The sequence below is a fragment of the Lolium rigidum genome, unplaced genomic scaffold (genome assembly GCF_022539505.1).
Source record: "Lolium rigidum isolate FL_2022 unplaced genomic scaffold, APGP_CSIRO_Lrig_0.1 contig_16488_1, whole genome shotgun sequence".
Taxonomy (NCBI): Eukaryota; Viridiplantae; Streptophyta; class Magnoliopsida; order Poales; family Poaceae; genus Lolium; species Lolium rigidum.
The window spans coordinates 33,647-50,469 of NW_025899890.1; positions in this window are offsets into that span (position 1 = coordinate 33,647).

The following is a 16,823-nucleotide window of genomic DNA, read 5'->3' on the forward strand; positions in this document are numbered from 1 at the left end:
CATTCACACGGTCTTCGCTCTTGAGCCGGACCCCATGGATGCTTACCCGGTGGTGCGGCTGTCACGACTTGATATATGTTTTATGATCGGTATCTTTGTTGTCGTGGAGCTGTGATGTGGAGCTACCTTTCTTATGGTTTCTAGGCTTTTGGTTTCAACATGTATTATGGAGCTTACCTTAGGACTTTCGCATGCGTTTGGTCTGTTGACTGTAATGTTTGTGGTTGGTTGTCTAATCTACTTGGCACAATCACATTGCAAAGGCAAATGTTCCTTTTCTCTTTAATTGTTATTATGACTTATGTGTTATAACCAGGCAAGAATATGCAATCTTGGTTCTCTGACCGATATATATGTACATACAACTTTTGTTCACATAATAACACTTACACGGGAAAAGAGTAGCTTTCTATGTTGGACAAACACCAAACCACAAAAGGGTAACAACACAATATCCAAACTAGGTACGGCACCTGTTGAGCATACATGACTTTTGGCGTAAAATCACGTTAACCAACACTAGCATCATCTTGTTCTTTGCAAGGTGCTATGCTTATCAGTCTAATCCCAATACACCACCTACTTCGGGTGGCACGATGATGTCAAGTGCGGGTTCACCGGTACCAACTCTCTTGCATCGGTCTCCATTGAAGGTACGCCCACTGCTGCAGTAGACACCATTAGCAATGCAACCTGAAGGTGTTCTTATCCTCATATCAGGATCACATAATACAGGTGTCAAGCTTCATGCACTAGCCAACACAATCAAAAGTCCGAACTAGGATCGCTAGGAAAAAAAACATGAAGATCCTTTTATCGAATCCCACGCTGAACATCTTTTTCACTAATTAGGTAAGCTCCTGCTGACAAACATATTACAGCAACTCCAGCAGTGGCTCTATATTTTGGCGCTGTGGGCTGATGCTGCGCATGGAGCCGGCAATAGCTTCACCGGAAGGCTGCAAGCTGTGGCGGCCAAATGCGGGGCTGAAACGAGCGTATTTTCGGAGGCGCTATAAATGCGGCGCCAAAAACAGAATATAATGAAAAATAGAGTGCAGTAAAACAGAAGATCAAACAAAGACTAGAAATAGACATAAAATAGGATAAAATTAGCTTGATAGATACTCCGTAGTTCATATTTTTACAAAGTAGTGCGATAAAACTAAACTAAAACTCGACGGGGGTCGTCCTCGCCAATGGTGGTCGGCCCGGCGAGCTGCGCTTCGATGAAGGCCCGCTTCGTCGCCTTCTCCGCCCTCCGTCGTGCGCGGTCCTCCTTCTTCGCAGCCCGCCTCGTCGCCTTCTCCGCCCTCCGTCTGCGGAAGTGCTCGTTCTCGGCGGCAACGTCCTCGGGGAAGCGGGCCGCCCACTCGCGCGCCGCGCGCTCGTCCCGCTCGGCGATGCGCAAACGGCGCTCCGTCTCGCGGCGGCGGCGCTGTTCCTCCTGTCTAACGATGTACGGCGGCGGCGCGAGATCCTCGGCCTGCTGGCGCGTCCACACGTCATGGAAATTCATCGACGATCGCGGGCGCCCGAGCCGCCACGCCACGGCGTCGTACGCGCGCGCGGCCTCGTGCGCGGTCTCGTAGGTGCCGAGGCCGATGCGCTCGCCGCCGTCACGTATCTCCGCGTAATACGTACCTTTGGGGCGCGCGCGGACGCCGCGGTACCCCGTGCCGAGACGCGGCGGTACCGCGAGCTCGACGCGAGACGAGGCATGGCGGCGGCGGCGGAAGCGGAGCCGCGGCGGCGATATTAGGCGCGGATGGGCAAATTTCAGCAACCCGTGTCCATCTTTTTTTTGGCGGGATTACGCCATGTACCACCTTCCAATTAGAAAATAGTACTTGTTCAGCCTTCCCCTGTTGGGCCCAATATTTCACTTTGGGTTGCCAACGGCCATCTACATGGTAATTGCTATCGGCCTACTTGCTCCGGCTGTCGAAGCCCAATAACTACAAATGGGCCTTTACGCTCATGCAATTTCGGCCCTTTTCTAATGAAACACAGATCCTATGAATGGCAAAAGAAAAAAACGCGGAGATTCTACATAAAAGTTGTTTTTATTTATTTTGAATTATTGGGTTCCAATTTTTGAAACTGCTCATGCCCAATATGAAAATCCTTGTTCGCTCCATACCCACATGGATAACGGTATTTTTAATAATTCATAAAGTGGATTTGAAATTTAAAACATATCCTAATAATTCCATGATTTAATCTATCAACTTGCAAGATCTTGGAGAGAAAAAGCTTGTATTAGTCTACGAGAATCCTCACCGTTTCAAAGGCGGCAGTGGATCAAAAGAAAAAAGGAAGTAGCCAGAAATTAGGGGTCAAAAATAACTCCAAGAAATGAAACTTTTATTGTTCGTAGAGGATGACATGCGGGACCCATGAGCCGGCAGCTTACTCAACGTTTCAAAGGCGGCATGAGATCGGAAGAAAAAGGCAAGTGACCAAATATCAGGAGCCAAAAATAATCCAAGAAATGAAACTTATTGTACATAGAGGATGACATGCGGGTCCCATGCGGTTTCAGCGTTTCAAATGCGGTTTGAGATCAAAAGAAAAAGAAAGTAGCCAGAAATTAGGGGGTAAAAAAACTCCAAAAAAAGAAAGTTGATTGTACATAGAGGATGACATGCGGGTCCCATGAGTCGGCGGCTTACTCAACGTTTCCAAGGCGGCGAGGGATCAAAAGAAAAAGGAAATAGCCAAAAATCAGAGGTGAAAAAAAAACCAAGAAAAGAAATTTTATAGTACATAGAGGATGACATGCGGGTCCCATGAGCCGGCAGGTTCCTCAACGTTTTCAAAGGCCGGTGGGGATCAAAAGAAAAAGGCAAATAGCCAGAAATTAGGGGTAAACAATAAATCCAACAAAGGAAAGGTTTATTGTTCATAGATGCTTGACATGTGGGACCCATGAGCCGGCGGCGTCAAGGCAAGTGACCAAAAATCAGGGGTAAAAAAATCCAAGAAAAGAAACTTTATTGTACATAGAGGATGACATGTGGGTCCCATGAGCCGGCACCTTACTCAACGTTTCAGAGGCGGCTTGAGATCGAAAGAAAAAGGAAAGTGACCGAATATCAGGAGCTAAAAATAATCCAAGAAAGGAAACTTTTATTGTACATAGAGGTTGACATATGGGTCCCACTAATACAAGCTCTTTCGCTCGAAGATCTTGCAAGTTGATTGTACATAGAGGATGACATGCGGGCCCCATGTGTCGGCAGCTTACTCAATGTTTCCAAGGCGGCGGTGGATCAAAAGAAAAAGGAAATAGCCAAAATCGAGAGGGTGAAAAATAAATCCAACAAAGGAGAGGTTTATTGTCCATGGAGGGTGACATGCGGGACCCACGAGCCAGCAGCGTCCTCTACGTTTAGAAGACGACTGGCGATCGAAAGAAAAAAGGCAAATAGCCAGAAATTAGGGGTACAAAATAACTCCAAGAAAGGAAATGTTTATTGTTCATAGAGGCTGACATGTGGGACCCATGAGCCGGCAAAGTCTTCAACGTTTCAAAGGCGGCAGGGGATCAAAAGAAAAAGGAAGTAGCCAGAAATTAGGGGTAAAAAATAACTCCAAGAAAGGAAACTTTTATTGTTCATAGAGGATGACATGCGGGACCCATGCTCCAGCGGCTTCCTCAACGTTTCAAAGGCGGCATGAGATCGAAAGAAAAAGGCAAGTGACCAAATATCAGGACCCGAAAATAATCGAAGAAAGAAATTTTATTGTACATAGAGGATGACATGCGGAACGATCAAAAAAAAGAAAAAGAAAGAGGATGACAGGCGGGACCCATTTATTGCAGCAGTGGCCTCAATGTTTCCAAGGCGGCACGGGAGACGGGATCAAAAGAAAAAGGAAGTAGCCAGAAATCAGGGGGTCAAAACAAAATCCAAGAAAAGATATATTTCAATTGGGCTGCATCTTGCCATCTGGGCCTTCGAACTATCGTGTTGGACGCCTTATGACTTGTACAATTTCAGCTCACTCCAAAACATGAAAGTCCTATGTTTCGCAAAAACAAAAAACAAGGAGGTTCAACATATAAGTTTGTTTATGTAAAAATAAAGATTTAATTTATCCGTTTGCAAAGCTCAGAGCGAAATACACTGTTTATTGTCTGCAAAATAATCAAGATATCACATGTTTCTTGTACGGGGAGGCTGACATCGGGGACCCATGAGCCGGCGGCGTCGTCAACGTTTTAAAGGCGGCAGGGGATGGAAAGAAAAAATAAACCAAAAATCGAGTTGGTAAAAAATCCAAGAAAATAAACATTTATCGTTACGAGAGGATGACATGCGGGACCCATGAGGCGACAGCATCCTCAGCGTTTATTTCTCATAGAGGCTGACATGTGGGACCCTGAGCCAGCAGCGTCCTCAACGTTTTAAAGGCGGCAGGAGATCGAAAGAAAAAATAAGCCAAAAATCATTTGGTAAACAAAATCCAAGAAAAGAAACATTTACCGTTCTGAGAGGATGACATGCGGAACCCATGAGGCAGCAGCATCCTCAACGATTCCAAGGCGGCAGGGGATCAAAAGGAAAAAAAGGAAAAATCCAGAAATTAATTAGGGGTTAAAAATAAATCCATCAAAGGAAACTTTTATTGTTCATAGAGGATGACATGTGGGACCGACACGCTAACGGCGTCCTCATCGTTTCAAAGGGGGCGGGAGATCAAAAGAAAAAGGAAAATAGCCAGAAATTAGGGGTGAATAATAACTACAAGAAAGGAAACTTTTATTGTTCGTAGAGGATGACATGCGGGACCCATGAGCCAGCAGCTTACTCAACGTTTCAAAGGCGGCATGAGATCGAAATAAAAAGGCAAGTGACAAAATATCAGGAGACAAAGATAATCCAAGAAAAGAAACATTATTGTACATAGAGAATGACATGGGGGTCCCATTTTGCAGCAGCGGTCCCAACGTTTCAAATGCGGCTTGAGATCAAAAGAAAAAAGAAAGTAGCCAGAAATTAGGGGGTAAAAAAAACTCCAAGAAAGGAAAGTTTTATCGTTCATACGAGGTGACATGTGGGACCTATGAGCCGACGGAGTCCTCAACGTTTCAAAGGCGGCGGGGATCAAAGAAAAAGGAAATAGCCAAAAGTCGAGAGGGTGAAAAAAACCAAGAAAAGAAAGTTTTATAGTACATAGAGCATGACATGCGGGTCCCATGATCCTGCAGGTTCCTCAACGTTTCAAACGTGGCATGAGATCGAAAGAAAAAGGCAAGTGACCAAATATCGGGAGCCAAAAATAATTCAAGAAAAGAAACTTGATTGTACATAGAGGATGACATGCGGGTCCCATTTAGCAGCAGCGGTATCACCGTTTGAGAGGCGGCAGGGGATCGAAAGAAAAAGGCAAGTGACAAAATATCAGGAGCCCAAGATAATCCAAGAAAAGAAACTTTATTTACATAGAGGATGACATGCGGGTCCCATTTTGCAGCAGCGGTCTCAACGTTTCCAAGGCGGCACGGGACCAAAAGAAAAATGAAGTAGCCAGAAATCAGGGGGTGAAAAAAATCCAAGAAGAAAGATTTCAATTGGGCTGCATGTGGACATACGGGCCTTCGAACTATCTGCTTGGCCTTTTGTCTCGTACAATTTCAGCCCACTCCAAAACGGGAGAGTTCTGTTTTTTCTAAAAAAAACAGGAAAGTCCTATGCTTCGCAAAAACAAAAAAACAAGGAGATTCAACATATAAGTTTGTTTATGTAAAAATAAATATTTAATTTATCCGTTTAAATAGCTCAGAGCGCAATACACTGTTTATTGTCTGCAAAGTAATCAAGATATCACATGTTTCTTGTACGGGGAGGCTGACATCATGGACCCATGAGCCAGCAGCGTCGTCAACGTTTTAAAGGCGGCAGGAGATCGAAAGAAAAAATAAACCAAAAATCATTTGGTAAACAAAATCCAAGGAAAGAAACATTTACCGTTCTGAGAGGATGACATGCGGGACCCATGAGGCAGCAGCATGCTCAACGATTCCAAGGCGGCAGGGGATCAAAGAAAAAAAGGAAATATCCGAGAAATTAATTAGGGGTTCAAAATAAATCCTTCAAAGGAAACTTTTATTGTTCATAGAGGATGACATGTGGGACCGACCTGCCAACAGCGTCCTCATCGTTTCAAAGGGGGCAGGAGATCAAAAGAAAAAGGCAAGTAGCCAGAAATTAGCGGTCAAAAATAACTCCAAGAAAGGAAACTTTAATTGTTCGTGGAAGATGACATGCGGGACCCATGAGCCAGCAGCTTACTCAACGTTTCAAAGGCGGCATGAGATTGAAAGAAAAAGGCAAGTGCCAAAATATCAGGAGCCAAAGATAATCCAATAAAAAACTTTATTGTACATAGAGGATGACATGCGGGTCCCATTTAGCAGCAGCGGTCTCAACGTTTCAAATGCGGCTTGAGATCAAAAAAAAAAGAAAGTTGATTGTACATAGAGGATGACATGCGGGTCCCATGAGTCAGCAGCTTACTCAACGTTTCCAAGGCGGCAGGGGATCAAAAGAAAAAAAATCCAAGAAAAAAACTTTTATAGTACATACAGGATGACATGCGGGTCCCATTTTGCAGCAGCGGTCCCAACGTTTCAAATGCGACTTGAGATCAAAAGAAAAAGAAAGTAACCAGAAATTAGGCGGTCAAAAAAATCCAAGAAAAGAAAGTTGATGGACATAGAGGATGACATGCGGGTCCCATGAGCTAGCAGGTTCCTCAACGTTTCAAACGTGGCATGAGATCGAAAGAAAAAGACAAGTGACCAAATATCAGGATCCAAAAATAATTCAAGAAAAGAAACTTGATTGTACATAGAGGCTGACATGTGGGACCTATGAGCCAGCGAGAGTCCTCAACGTTTCAAAGGCGGCAGGGGATCAAAAGAAAAAGGAAATAGCCAAAAATCGAGAGGGCGAAAAAAAAACCAAGAAAATGAAGTTTTATAGTACATAGAGGATGACATGCGGGTCCCATGAGCCTGCAGGTTCCTCAACGTTTCAAACGTGGCATGAGATCGAAAGAAAAAGGCAAGTGACCAAATATGAGGAGCCAAAAATAATTCAAGAAAAGAAAGTTTTATAGTACATAGAGGATGACATGCGGGTCCCATTTAGCAACGAGCGGTATCACCGTTTGAGAGGCGGCAGGGGATCGAAAGAAAAAGGCAAGTGACCAAATATGAGGAGCCAAAAATAATTCAAGAAAAGAAAGTATTATAGTACATAGAGGATGACATGCGGGTCCCATTTAGCAGCAGCGGTATCACCGTTTGAGAGGCGGCGGGGATCGAAAGAAAAAGGCAAGTGACCAAATATGAGGTGCCAAAAAAACTCCAAGAAAAGAAAGTTGATTGCACATAGAGGATGACATGCGGGTCCCATTTAGCAGCAGCGGTCTCAACGTTTCCAAGGCGGCAAGGGATCAAAAGAAAAAGGAAGTAGCCAGAAATCAGGGGTCAAAAAAATTCAAGAATAGAAATAATTTTGGTTCATAGAGAATGACATGCGGGACCCATGATCCCGCATCGTAAACGGCTCGATCGGAGAGCGTTGAACGAGATGGCGCGATCGAGAAAAAAACAATGCCGAGAGAGGCTGCCATCCGGGCCCTACATCCCTCGGCGGTGCGGATTTGCGTTGACTCGGCCGGCGAACCCGAGATTTCGAGATGCACCACGTCCCGGGCCACCATACACGACGTTTTGGCCGTTTTCGTCGGGCTAGGTGGCCTCAAAAACGAGAAAAAAACGTTTTGAGATGCACAACGGAGAGACCAAAAATCGTCGGCCATGGTCACCAGCAACCACGGCGCGACTTCAACTTCGTCGGCCATGGAAACTTTTTTTGTAGTGTATGAGGATTGTCTGTCGATTCAAAAAACCCAGGATCCAGTGATTACAAAAGGTTCAGATGATGATATGTACTCTAGAACCACCGGGTCATAAAGTTTTCATACTCCAACGAAGGATTCAGAGTACAATTATGTAGATGTTGAGCATACTGATAATTTAGACAAAAATAAGAGGAAACTTGTTTCTCCATCTGACGCCACGTCAACGAAGAGACCAAAACATACTGCAAGAGATCATCGCGAGTCGGTGGCACAGTATAGACCAAAGAAGTTCAAACACCAATTCAAAGCAAAAGAGCTGTACAACCTCCTAGTGACATCAAACAAATTTGCATCGTAAGTAATTTATCATGCACTGCATAATGTTCATATCTTCCACTTGTTAATTTTAACCTTTTGGATTTCCTTGCAGAACTGAGGTATTCAATGCACCAGTTATGCACAGTGCTATTCCTGACTTCAATGTACCAAACAATGGGGCTGACATTGCTAGACAATTTAGTAGTGGTCAGTTACTGGATGGTACTACATTGGACTACATCATTGACGAGATGAGGAGTACCTCCGATTTGTACGCTACTGGAGAAAGAGTGTTGTTAAGCCCGGGATTTATCATGGTATGCATTGCAGTCAACAATATATGTTGCATTATAACAGTGATTATATTGTACACTAACTACTGATATAATATATGTTTGCAACGTATGATGCAGCATGTTCTCCAGGTGGGTATTTGGAATCAGACACAAGAACAAATAGAAGAAGCCTCTCAAAAAAGGGATCAAACATTTAACTACAAAAAAGATTTCGATCTGCAAACTGCACCTTGGACACTTTCCCTAGATATGTTGACAAAGAAAAGAGCCTTCTTGACGCAAAACTTGTAAGCTCCCTACTTCTAAAGGTGCAATACAATTACAGCATACAGAACTACATTTTTCATCTTGTTCCTATATGTCCAATCTCAAAACAGATATTGATGCCGTACTTCAAAAGTTATCACTATACTTTGTATGTGATGAACAAATACAAAAAAGAATTCGAAATATTGGACTCTAGAAACTATGCTGACACAAAGGGATGTATTGCACTGTATACAAGGAGCACATACCATACGGAATGCGATATCATAGTAAGTAGAGAATAATTTTCCATGCTTTCAAAATAATAATATTTGTTGTTGTGGATCATTAGTTTGGAATCATTTATTTCCTGATTCCTACAGATGGCAAGGATGGAACTTCTGCTCAAAACAGTATATGGTTTAGACGCATACAATGCAACCCAACCAAAAAGATGGGTTTCCCTTGCAAACAAGCCAATATATATCAGGTGCCCACACCAAGGAGTAAATCAGTGCGCATTTTACTGTCTGATGGGTGCGTACCTATACGATGGAATGGTTCTGTTGGGTAAAAGGGAAGGATATCAGCCAATTCTAAATGATCACGTAAGTGTTAGTGAACTACACATTGTTAGTAAGATACAGTGTTTATAAGATATGCAGTAACTACTATTGTCTTCGTCCATTGCAGCCCTTTATAAATGACATTAAAGCTGAGTATCTGTACATCTTAATATTCACCGTGCACAACAAGGCCAATTTGCCAGAGGAAATCCTAGAATTAAAACCTCCATGCTCATTTTATGAGTGAAGAAATCATAGTAAGAATGTTCACATGTTAAAAACTGATTTTTCATAAAACAATTAAATCTCTCATATATTTATTAACTTGTTATTCATTGTTGTCTACTATATTTTGAAGCACATCCCCTATGGTGAATGGTGGAGCACTACACATGAATCGTATGTGTCGGTTCATTTCCTTGAATACCTTTTGATATTGTTTTGGTGACAAAAACTTGAATACATTGTGATGGTCTTAGATCTTAGTACTTGTGTTGGACCTTCATCGTGTACTGTAAACCTATATCGTGTAGAACTTTGTATACACTATAATCCAGTTTTTTTATGCATTTTACAAGTAAGTACTTGTGTTGAACTTGCCCTTTTATCTGGTGTTTACTGATGAGTCGCATACTAGTGAATATGCTGCAGTATGTACTTTTATATCAGTACTTATGTATCCCAGAGAACCGAAAACTTCCATAAAACATGAATAAACACTATGTACTCCTGTTGGTGCCTAATATGTACCGTGCAACGTTGACAACTGTACTCGACCCTTCTAGCACCTGTCCCTTCCCAGAGAAAACAAAACTTGCAGAAATCATATAGAAACAGTCATGTACTCCTTTTGGTGCTAAACCTGTATTCATGCAAACTTCACGACTGTATTCGTCCCATGCACCTGTATCATCCTAGAGAACCCAAAACATGCAGAAAACATGAAAAAAACTCACGTACTCCTATTACTTCCGAGGGTGTACTCGCGAAACATTCACCAATGTACTTGATACAGCTCACACCTGTCACTTCCCAGTGAACAAAAAAACATGATGAAAAACATAGAGAAATAGTCCTGTTATCCTCTTTGGTGCCAAAGATGAACTCTTAAAACCCTCACAATTGTTATCGATTCATTGTGACACCTGTATATTCCCAGAGAAACCAAATCTTGGAGAAAACATGAAGAAAAACAGTTCTGTACTCCGATTGCTTCGTAAAACTCGAACTCGTGCAACCTTCACAACTGTACTCGACAAGTTGTGGCACCTGTATCTTCACAAAGAACCCAAATATTGTAGAAAGCATGAAGAAACACTCCTGCAATCGACTTGGTGTCAAAGCTGACCTCGTTTAGTCTTGACAACTGTACTCGATCCATTGTGGCACCTGTACCTTCCCACACATAACAAAATACTTGCTGAAAACATGGAGCAACACACTTGTAATCAACTTGCTGTCAAAGTTGAACTCGTGCAACCTTCACATCTGTACTCGACCCATTGGGGCACCTGTAACTTCTCAGAGAACCCAAAATTTGCAGAAAACATGGAGAAACACTCTTGTACTCAACATGGTGCCAAAGCTGAACTCGTGCAACCTTCAGAACTGCACTTGACCCATTGTGGCACCTGTACATTCCCAAAGAACCCAAAACTTGCAGAAATCATGGAGAAACACTCTTGTACTCAACTTGGTGGCAAACCTGAACTCGTGCAACCTTCAAAACTGCACTCGACCCATTGTGGCACCTGTGATGTCTACACACGCTTCTATTCTTGTAGATAGTGTTGGGCCTCCAAGAGCAGAGGTTTGTAGAACAGCAGCAAGTTTCCCTTAAGTGGATCACCCAAGGTTTATCGAACTCAGGGAGGAAGAGGTCAAAGATATCCCTCTCAAGCAACCACCGCAATCACGATACAAGAAGTCTCTTGTCTCCCCAACACACCTAATACACTTGTCAGATGTATAGGTGCACTAGTTCGGCGAAGAGATAGTGAAATACAAGTGGTATGAAAGAATATGAGCAGTAGTAACGGCGCCAGAAAAGTGCTTGCTGGCGTGCAGTTGATGGTAGTAATATTGCAGGAAGTAAACATGCGGCAGAACAGTAAACAAGCGATGATTGCAGTATTTGGAAACAAGGCCTAGGGATCCTACTTTCACTAGTGGACACTCTCAACATTGATCACATAAATAAATAAGTTCTCTTCCTTTGTGCTACATATACTCTTGTTTGATAATGAACACCATTCGTTGCGTAGGGCTACAAGAGCACCTCAATGCCGGATTTAACAAGCTCCACAACATTCGATATTCATGTTTAAGTAACCTTAGAGCATAATAGATCTTTGCAATCTAAACCGAGTACTAACATAGCATACACACTGTCACCTTTACACTATGAAGGGGGAATAAATCACATCAATACTATCATAGTAATAATTAACTCCATAACCTACAAGAGATTATGATCATAACCTACGCCAAGTACTACACGATGCACACACTCGTCACCATTACATCATGAAGGAGGAATAGACTACTTTAATAACATCACAAGAGTAGCACATAGACTAATAGTGATACAAAGCTCATCATATGGATCTCAATCATGCAAAGCAATTCATGAGATCATTGTATCGGGGTACAGAGAGAGAGAGATTAACCACATAGCTACCGGTACAGCCCTTAGCCTCGATGGAGAACTACTCCCTCCTCATCATAGGAGACAGCAGCGGCGATGAAGATGGCGGTGGTGTCGATGGAGGAGCCTTCCGGGGGCACTTCCCCGTCCCGGCGGCGTGCCGGAACAGAGACTCCTGTCCCCCAGATCTTGGCTTCGCGATGGCGGCGGCTCTGGAAGGTTTCTCGTACCGTGGCTTTTCCGTGTCGAAGATTTAGGTCAGGGAGCTTCTTATAGGCGAAGAGGCGGAGTCGGAGGGCTGACGAGGCGGTGAGACAATAGGGGGCGCGACCCAGGCCCTGGCCGCGCCACCCTATCATCTGGTGGCCCTGTGGCCCCCCTCTGCTGGCTCTCGGGTGTTCTGGAAGCTTCGTGGAAAAATAGGATGCTGGGCATTGATTTCGTCCAATTCCGAGAATATTTCCTTACTAGGATTTCTGAAACCAAAAACAGCAGAAAACAGGAACTGGCACCTCGGCATCTCGTCAGTAGGTTAGTTCCGGAAAATGCATCAAAACGATATAAAGTGTGAACAAAACATGTAGGTATTGTCATAAAACAAGCATCGAACATAAGAAATTATAGATACGTTTGAGACGTATCAAGCATCCCCAATCTTAGTTCCTACTCGCCCTCGAGTAGGTAAACGATAACAATGATAATTTCTTAAGTGACATGCTACCAACATAATCTTGATCAATACTATTGTAAAGCATATGAGATGAATGCAGCGATTCAAAGCAATGATGAAGACAATGAGTAAACAACTGAATCATATAGCAAAGACTTTTCATGAATAGTACTTTCAAGACAAGCATCAATAAGACTTGCATAACAGTTTACTCATAAGCAATCAATTCTTAGTAGAAGGCATTGAAGCAACACAAAGGATGATTAAGTTTCAGCAATTGCTTTCAACTTGTAACATGTATATCTCATGGATAGTTGTCAACACAAAGTAATATAACAAGTGCAATAGGTAAACATGTAAGAATCAATGCACACAGTTTACACAAGTGTTTGCTTCTAAGATAGAAGGAAGTAGGTAAACTGACTCAACATAAAGTAAAAGAATGGCCCTTCGCAGAGGGAAGCATGGATTACTATATTTGTGCTAGAGCTTTTATTTTGAAAACAAGAAACAATTTTGTCAACGGTAGTAATAAATCATATGAGTTATGTATAAGATATCTTATAAGTTGCAAGCCTCATGCATAGTATACTAATAGTGCCCGCACCTTGTCCTAAATTAGCTTGGATTAACACGAATTATCATTGCATAACATATGTTTCAACCAAGTGTCACAAAGGGGTACCTCTATGCCGCCTGTAAAAGGGTCTAAGGAGAAGGTTCGCATTGGATTTCTCGCTTTTGATGATTCTCAACTTAGACACCCATACCGGGACAACATAGACAACAGATAATGGACTCCTCTTTTAATGCTTAAGCATTCAACAACAGATAATATTCTCATAAGAGATTGAGGTTTTATGTCCAAACTGAAACTTCCACCATGATTCATGGCTTTAGTTAGCGGCCCAATGTTCTTCTCTAACAATATGCATACTCAAACCTTTTGATCATGAAAATCGCCCTTACTTCAGACAAGACGAACATGCATAGCAACTCACATGATTTTCAACAAAGGTAAAAGTTGATGGCGTCCCCAGAAACATGGTTACCGCTCAACAAGCAACTTATTAAGAAATAAGACACATAGCAACATATTCATCACCACAATAGTTTTTTAGGCTACTTTCCCATGAGCTATATATTGCAAAGACAAAGAATGGAATTTAAAGGTAGCACTCAAGTAATGTACTTTGGAATGGCATAGAAATACCATGTGGTAGGTAGGTATGGTGGACACAAATGGCATAGTTTTTGGCTCAAGGATTTGGATGCACGAGAAGTAATCCCTCTCAATACAAGGCTAGGCTAGCAAGGTTGTTTGAAGCAAACTCAAGTATAAAACGGTGCAGCAAGACTCACATATGAACATATTGTAAACATTATAAGACTTTACATCGTCTCCTTGTTGTTCAAACACCTCAACCAGAAAATATCTAGACTTAGAGAGACCAATCATGCAAACCAAATTTTAACAAGCTCTATGTAGTTCTTCATTAATAGGTGCAAGGTACATGATGCAAGAGCTTAAACATGATCTATATGAGCACAACAATTTCCAAGTATCAAATTATTCAAGACATTATACCAATTACCACATGTAGCATTTTCCGTTTCCAACCATATAATAATGAACGAAGCAGTTTCAACCTTCGCCATGAACATTAAAAGCTAAGAACACATGTGTTCATATGAACCAGCGGAGCGTGTCTCTCTCCCACACAAGCATTTATTCAGAGAATGAAAATAACAAAACGAAAATAAAAGCACACACACGCTCCAAGTAAAGTACATAAGTTGTGACCGAATAAAAATATAGTTTCAAGAGAAGAAACCTGATAAATTGTTGATGAAGAAGGGGATGCGTTGGGCATCCCCAAGCTTAGATGCTTGAGTCTTCTTGAAATATGCAGGGATGAACCACGAGGGCATCCCCAAGCTTAGACTTTTCACTCTCCTTGATCATAGTATATCATCCTCCTATCTTGACCCTTGAAAACTTCCTCCACACCAAACTCGAAACAACTCATTAGAGGGTTAGTGCATAATCAAAATTTCACATGTTCAGAGGTGACACAATCATTCTTAACACTTTTTGACATTGCACAAAGCTTCTGAAAGTTAATGGAACAAAGAAATCCATCCAACACAGCAAAAGAGGCAATGCGAAATAAAAGGCAGAATCTGTCAAAACAGAACAGTCCGTAAAGACGAATTTTCCAGAGGCACTTAACTTGCTCAGATGAAAATTCTCAAATTGAATGAAAGTTGCGTACATATCTGGGGATCACGCACGTAAATTTGCAGATTTTTCTGAGTTACCTACAGAGAACCCTGCCCAAATTCGTGACAGACAGATATCTGTTTCTGCGTAGAAATCCAAATCTAGTATTGACTTTACTATCAAAGACTTTACTTGGCACAACAATGCAATAAAATAAAGATAAGGAGAGGTTGCTACAGTAGTAACAACTTCCAAGACTCAAATATAAAACAAAAGTGCTGTAGCAAAATAAACACATGGGTTATCTCCCAAGAAGTGCTTTCTTTATAGCCATTAAGATGGGCTCAGCAATTTTAATGATGCACTCTCAAGAAATAGTAGTTGAAGCAAAAGAGAGCATCAAAAAGAAAATTCAAAACAAATTTAAGCCTAACATGCTTCCTATGAAAAGGAATATTGTACACAAATAAATTCATGAGGAGCAAAGTGACAAGCATAGGAAGATAAAACACGAGTAGCTTCAAGATTCTCAACACAAAGAGTGGAAACTTAATATTATTAAGATGCATATAACCATGTTTCCCTCTCTCATAATAACTTTCAGAGGCATCATGAACAAACTCAACAATATAACTATCACATGAAACATTCTTGGCATGAGCTATATGCATAAAATTATTACTCTCCACATAAGCATAATCAATTTTATTAGTTGTAGTGGGAGCAAATTCAACAAAGTAGCTATCATTATTATTCTCATCAAGTGTAGGAGGCATAGTATAATCATAATAAAATTTACTCTCCATAGTAGGCGGCACCAAAAGACCACTATCATTATAATCATCATAAATAGGAGGCATATCATAATCAACATAAACTTTCTCCTCAATACCCGGAGGACTAAAGAGATCATTTTCATCAAAACCGACCTCCCCAAGCTTAAATTCTTCCATAGCATTAGCAACAATGGTGTTCAAAGCATTCATACTAATAACATTCCCATTAGCATGCATAAGTTCCATGGGTTTTTAATTTTCTCTTCAAACACATCATGTCCTAATTCAAGATAAAGTTCATAAAGATCTCTCATTTTGTTGTTGTCTTCCATTAAGCCTTACTAGTGTAAAACAAGAGACAAAAAGATGCAATTGCAGGATCTAAAGGAAATAGCTTCGAGCACTTACAACGGCAACAGAACATAACTTAGTTACCTGGGACCAGAGTGTGAGTGCCTTTTACCTTTCCTCCCCGGCAACGGCGCCAGAAAAGTGCTTGATGTCTACACACGCTTCTATTCCTGTAGACAGTGTTGGGCCTCCAAGAGCAGAGGTTTGTAGAACAGCAGCAAGTTTCCCTTAAGTGGATCACCCAAGGTTTATCGAACTCAGGGAGGAAGAGATCAAAGATATCCCTCTCAAGCAACCACCGCAATCATGATACAAGAAGTCTCTTGTGTCCCCAACACACCTAATACACTTGTCGGATGTATAGGTGCACTAGTTCGGCGAAGAGATAGTGAAATACAAGTGGTATGAATGAATATGAGCAGTAGTAACGGCGCCGAGAAAAGTGCTTGCTGGCGTGCGGTTGATGGTAGTAATATTGCGGGAAGTAAACATGCGGCAGAACGATGAAACAAGCGATGATTGCAGTATTTGGAAACAAGGCCTAGGGATCCTACTTTCACTAGTGGACACTCTCAACATTGATCACATAAATAAATAAGTTCTCTTCCTTTGTGCTACATATACTCTTGTTTGATAATGAACACCATTCGTTGCGTAGGACTACAAGAGCACCTCAATGCCGGAGTTAACAAGCTCCACAACATTCGATATTCATGTTTAAGTAACCTTAGAGCATAATAGATCTTTGCAATCTAAACCGAGTACTAACATAGCATACACACTGTCACCTTTACACTATGAAGGGGGAATAAATCACATCAATACTATCATAGTAATAATTAAATCCA